Source organism: Lactuca sativa, chromosome 9, assembly GCF_002870075.4.
Source record: "Lactuca sativa cultivar Salinas chromosome 9, Lsat_Salinas_v11, whole genome shotgun sequence".
Lineage (NCBI taxonomy): Eukaryota > Viridiplantae > Streptophyta > Magnoliopsida > Asterales > Asteraceae > Lactuca > Lactuca sativa.
In genome coordinates, this window is record NC_056631.2 from 34,171,081 (window position 1) to 34,178,060 (window position 6,980).

Here is a 6,980-nt window from a genome sequence, read left to right on the forward strand (position 1 = left end):
AGATCTAACTTCCAACTCACAAAACCACAAGCTATTCTTTCCAAATGCTCCAAAGATGATGAATCTAGAAGAATAACAGCCCAAGAAACGAAATAATACCTCAAAAGAAAGCTCCAACAGAAGAGAAATTTGAATCCTTGCAAAGCCCCTTGCTCCAAGCCTCTTAACTCTCCAAGATCTCTTCCAAAATCTCTTCTCCAAGGTTCAAAAGCTCTTAATCCACTCACAAACGCGTCTTAGGGTTTTCTAGACTTCAAGAAAGGGTAAAGAGGCTGAGGAGAGGGTTTAATGTCCTTTAAATAGGGCTCATCCTCCGAAATTAGGGTTTTTCTCCACTCAGCACCAACTCGTCGAGTCCAGCCGACGACTCGCCGAGTTGGCCACTTAACACGCGACCAGAGTCGCGACCCTACTCGTCGAGTCCACTCATGGACTCGCCGAGTTTCCCTCTCACACTTACACTTTTAGCCCTTCAACTCTACTTCCGATATTCCGGGATGTTATAGTTTCCCTATTCGACAGATTAAGACGAACGAATTTCTCAAAACATAGGATGTCAGCACAATGAAGACTCAACCAATCCATGCCAATAATGACGTCGAAACTTTTAATTGAGACCGGCATGAGGTCGATTTGAAATGAATAGTTATCTAGAGAGAGGGTACAACCTATTTATATATTGTTAGTGTTCTCAGTCTTCCCGTTAGCCATTTCTACGGTGAACATTCCTTTTAGTGCTTGTGGTTGGTGTTTAAGTAAGTGTGCAGATTTTTGATTCGCGAAACTCCTCTCCACTCCATTATCAAATAATATGCATGAACAAGAGTTATCGAGGAGAAACGTACCCATGACCACCGTAGGGTCTTCCACGACTTCCTCATGGCCAATACCCAAGAATCTTCCCACTCTGCCAGTATTCCTCGCCTTTAGGCAGTTTCGTTTTTAGTGCCCAACTTCACCGCACCCGTAGCAGGCCTAGCCTACTCCAGTATCAGGTACCTGGGAGATTTGTCTTGTCGGTGCCTTACAAAAACGGGCAGTGTTTCCCTTCCTGTTGCAGTTAGCGCAATGCATCTCCCGGCAGGGTCCATTGTGATGGAAGTTGCACTTGCTACATTTTGATAGACTCCCAACGTACTGATTTGATGGTGCAGGGACAACAGGAGTTGTTGTTGCATGAACAACCACAATCTGTTGTTTCTTGGCAGAGTTTTGCGCCGCTTGGTTCTTCTTCTTGTCCCAAAACTTCCATTTGTTATTAATTGCTTTGGCAGGTTCTGGGACAGGGATTGTTGTTGGCACACATACTCCATGGTCGATGAGTCTCTGTGCTAATCACTTAGCACTGTCGAATGTAGAGGGGTTGGAGGACAAAACGTTCCCCTGAAATGGAGGCAGTAGTTCACAGATGTACCTCTCTATTTTCTTGCCCTCAGTAGGGACCATCCCCGGACATAGAGCCACCAGATCAATAAATCGATTAGTGTAAGCAACTACGTCAGAGCATTTCATGGTTAGGCTCCAAAGTTCTTGTTCTAGTTTTTGTACTTCGCCCCTCGGGCAGTATTTTCCCCCCATTAGGTCTTTCAGTGTCTCCCAGCCCATCGAGTTAGCCACTATGAGAGTAAGTAACTTGATATGGCCATTCCACCATGTGAGGGCTCTGTCGGAGAAGGTGCATGCACCAAATTTTACTTTGCTTCCTTCTGGGCAGGAGCAGATCTCGAAGATCGACTTAGTTTTCTCGAACCATTGCGATAGAGCAATGATTCCCCCAGTCCCACTAAAGGCTCTGGGTTTGCAATTGGTAAAGTCTTTGTAAGTACACTCCATAGGGTGTCTATGACTATCACCTTGAGTAGAGTTAACACCCGTTCAACCCCCGCTAGTACCGCTAGCCTTGATTTAAGTTAAGGCTGTCGTTACAGCCGCAGTCACTGCATTTTGAAAAACTAAAGGATCGAATTGAGGTGGAGGAGGTTGAGTTGGAGTTATTGGCGAATTGCTCTCGTTTGACTTACGTGGAGGCATCCTTCAACTATAAGTTTAAAGGATGCAAATAATTGTAAGAATTCAATAGTGAGTATAATGAGAGTGATCCTTGAACTAAATCATCATAGTTCAACATGTAATTGATTATAATAGAGTTCTGCCACTAGAAAGATGAAAGAATTTGGATAGATATTTTTCCAAGAGAATTAGATGTATTTCAATATCATTGGTATTATAGATGTATAGAGCTCGGGAAAATTGACCTTGTAATAGGTCTAAAATATACCATTATAGAGAAAATTTTGACAGCACAAACACCTAATGAAACTTGAAGGTTCAAGGTCTAAACATAAATAGGAAAACAATACTAGAGTCTAAAAGCAGACTTAATCTATATCCAAAAGAGTGTGTAGAGTACGCTCTACTAGCTAGAAGTGTTGTTCTGGTTAGTACTAGATTTTTCCCTGGGTTCAACCAGCTGTTGTTTGTTTCCTACACATGCCTTTGCAATGCCACTTGTTTCTGTCGAAGATCTCTAACTTTGGATCGTCTGGCATTCAGTTCTATCTGTAGGGCATCAGCGTGAGTCCTTGATAACTCCTGGTCATCAGTCAGATGGCGGAGACGAAATGTGTTGACTCCTAAGTTAGCACAAATTTCCATAACTTGGTCGACGGTTGCTCTCCCTTGTTCAGCATTGCGAGCAACATGGCAAACCAAGGTAGGGAGGATTCTGTCAGCTGAGCCTCCCTCGCTCAAGTTGTAAAAGCTTCGGTCTCCATTATAAGGAGGTGGTTGTCCCTGTAGGGCTACCGTTTGCGGTCCAAAGGTTCTCGACCCTAAATTTTTCCCTCCTTAGCACACACAACACTCTTAAATACAAGGTCTAAACCCATACAACTCATTAATCTATCCATAACATAATTAAAGAAATAAGTTTGACCTTTATTGGATAAGTTTGAATTTAGTTGACTAAGTTTGACTTTTACAATATTGAAATTACGGGTTGTAACACTATTTTATCGGGATTTTCCATATCTACACGTCGTGTTTAAGGATAACACGTTGTGTTCTTCTGTATTTTCATCTCCTTTCTTCAAATCCAAGATCCAAGCTTCCAATCGTCAATTTCGCTTCCTTTTCCTTCCGAACATGTCGTTGTTGCTGAAAATGAAATTATAAACTAATTAAGTACCTTTTGTTCAATAAATGAAGCAGAAACAACATAAAGTATTAAGATAATGCATGAATTATATGACTAAATATGCCCATATCAACTGCCTTAGGCTCTACGCAGTGCATAGAGCTGTTTACGCATGGCGTAACCGCCCTGATGTTGACATGTGAATTTTGACCATTGACCAAGTTTGACTTTAGGTCATTTAGGGTATTTTGAGTAGTAGATTGAAGATTGGTCCCTATTTTTTGTATTGGTGACCTGTAGAGCTAGTATTTGGAGCAGTGATTAGTTCAACTATCTTTCGGACTTTGAGGTGTGTTTCCCCACTATACTTGTTGGTTGAAGGCACCAATGCTAGCCAATTAGATTGTGTTATGTATCCTCGTGTATAGGATGTTGCTATGTATACGGATATTTTATCTTAAAAGATTTATATGATTTCCTGTGCTAGTTGATTATTTGCTTATGTGCATATGTCGACATATTATGGTTGGGATGAGGTGGTCATGTTTTGTGCTGAAGGCCAAGATAACTAGGTGGTCCAGTTGATCCTGTAGGCCCATGGGGGCAGTCCACTAATACTATATCTCCAAGGGAGTGGTCCAGCTTATGTTTTAGGCTTGGGTCCAACTTTTAGCTGAAGGCTTGGTAGCGGTCTAACCTTGTGTTGTAGGCCTTATTTGTGTGCATCGTATGTATTTTGATTTGTGGGTATTTTAGGAGAACTCACTAAGCTTTGGCTTAAAGTTTGATTTCATGGTTTCAGGTACATCAGATGACTGGAGCAAGGCGAAGGCATGATTATGCACATCATCCTTGGATATTTCATTGATAAATGATTTTGGGATACTCTAATTTATGATTATGGTTTTTTGGAAAAAATGTTTTATATGACTTATGGGTTATTAAATGGTTTTGAAAACAACAGTTTTTATCATGATTTTTGGGATGTTACAGTAGCTCTCGGTTTTTAGCTCGTAACCTGTTCCTTTGTTGTAATGAGTCTTTTCAAATGCTGATACTTCACCGAATTTGAAACTACTACTTGATTCCTCTTTGTTTTTGTACTTTTCTTGTGGAATTTGGATTCCTGATCGTCGAAGGGTGGCACGATTTGAAAGGATGATCCCCTGGTCATGTAGCACTGAAACAAAAACAAGGAAAAACGTGTAAAATGAAATAAAACTGTAATAACCGAAAATATGAAACCTCAAGTTCCAAGTCGTGGCAATCCTAATGGCCACGCCGTGGAAAATGTAATTCTAGAAAATTAAAAACGATTGGAAAACTACATTTTTTTGGATTTCACCCCTAAAAAAGGAACGATTAAGTAATAGCAATTAAAATTCAACTAAAACAATCATTCCCTGGAAACGACGCCAAAAACTTGATATATTTTATATATAACCACTTAAGAGCTTTATATATATATATATATATATATATATATATATATATATATATATATATATATATATCCTATTTGTTCAACTCAACTAAAACACAATAGATGGTGTACCTAGTCGCGTAGTAGTAAAGTAGAGTAAGTAAGAGTCGAACACAGGGAACGTAATTCTAATTAAGAAAATAATGCTAATAATTAAACTAAAATAAACAAACTTTAAGGGAGTTTTATCTGGTTTTTCAAGTTCATAAAAACTTAAATTAAATAACTGAATACTTCAAACTAAAGAAAACAACTACAAAATGAGATTTGATCAAGAGTTAAAAGGTACTTCCATTTAACTTCAAAAACCCCCTTTTCCTATGCTCATTTTCGAACTATGGATTAATATCAGTTGGATACCAAATTAAAAGTCACTAATTATCATGATCAGACTAACTAGCATATATCAATTTATGAACCTCAACCACAATGATCATCAAAATTACGAACATTAATTGATTTTAAGATCTATTTGGGCTATGAACGAATAAATCGAACAATTATCTATCCATGATCAAGATTAGACAATCAAGCAATTATTATGATTAGATAATGCTCTTTAACATAGTTAAGCAACTAACATTTCCACCTATACTACGGTATGATCAACCTCTACCTCTAGCAGTTTAATGATCATAAAAAGCTAGGACAAACAAGTTCAAGCAATCAATGGCCACTTAACTACACAAAACTTGAGGACAAAGTAATAAAGATAAGAGCTTTTAACATGCTAAGACAATCTATCAAACGTATGCTAAATCCAACTTCAATAGTCCATAAATATAGAAATCAACACATAATATTAGGGTCCATCTAGTATAAACGAAAGCAAAAGGGTATCTGCCCATAATTACCAAAAAAAGAACACATAGTCACAAAGTAAGATATATTTAACATGATTATCACTATGCAAAGCGAATGATTTATGTAGATCTTTAATCTAATCTCCTTTAAGCTCTTCCTTCTAATGAATTATGGTCTCAAAGGGTTCCATGGTTGCTTTATGTCAAAAATATCAATAGCTCTCAATGCATGCATCCTTAATTATTACCTAAAAATCAGGATTTATACTTTCCTAATTATGCCCTCCACGTTGTGGAATCCATTTAAAATGCATAGGTAGCAAGTCTTCAAATCAGTCGAGAAACTTCCTCATCACCACGACGTGGGCCAGAGTTAAACACGTTGTGGAGTCCTCATAAAACACGATCTTCTCCTTGATTTCCTTCTTCATGAAAAATCTAACCTCCAAGTTTCTAGCTTTGTTCAGTTTCATCCCTTCTCTTCGAATATGTCTTTATTTGGCTACAAGATAGAAATTATACTTATAAGCACCTAATATCTTTATATTTAACCAAATTATAACTCATGAAGCAGCTTCAGAAGTTGAAGAACAAAGGTTTCATTAGACCTAGTTCATCACCCTGGGGAGCTCTAGTGTTATTCGTGAAGAAGAGTGATGGAAGCATGAGAATGTGCATCGAATACCAAGAGTTGAATAAAGCAACAATGAAGAATAAATACCCATTTCCTAGGATATATGACATGTTCGATCAACTGCAAGGCGCAAGATACTTGTCGAAGATTGATCTCAGGTCTGGGTATCATCAGCTGAAGGTGAGCGAGTGAGATGTCGAGAAGACAACTTTTAGAACAAGATATACACACTACGAGTTTTTGTTTATGCCATTTAGGCTAACCAATACTCCAACAGAATTTATGGATATGATGAATCGAGTTTGTAAACCTTTCCTCGATAGATCTATAATAGTTTTCATCGACAATATTCTGATTTACTCGAAGAGCCAACAGGAGCATGGAAAACACTTGGGAGAAGTATTGGAAGTTCTGAAGAAGGAGAAGTTGTATCAAAAGTTCTCGAAATGTGATTTATGGATCCGAGAGGTGCAATTCTTAGGTCATGTGGTTAACCAAGAAGCTATAATGGTTGATCCATCAAAAAATCAAAGCAGTAATAAAGTGGGAACAACCAACAAGTCCTACTGAGATTCGTAGTTTTCTTGGATTAGCTGGATATTACCCAAGGTTTATCCAAGGATTTTCTTCAATAGTTGATCCATTGACAACCTTGACCCACAAAGGGTCTACCTATACATGGAGTGAGAACTAGGAAGAAGATTTTGAGAAATTAAAGAAGCGATTGTGTGAAGCATCGATTCTTGCTTTACCTGATAGAGTCGAAGACTTCACAGTTTACAATGATGCATCTGTAGTTAGGTTAGGTTGTGTTCTGACCCAGATAGATAACGTGATAGCATATGCATCCCGACAACTAAAAATCCATGAACAAAATCATCCCACTCATGATTTAGGGTTGGTCGCGGTTGTATTTACACTAAA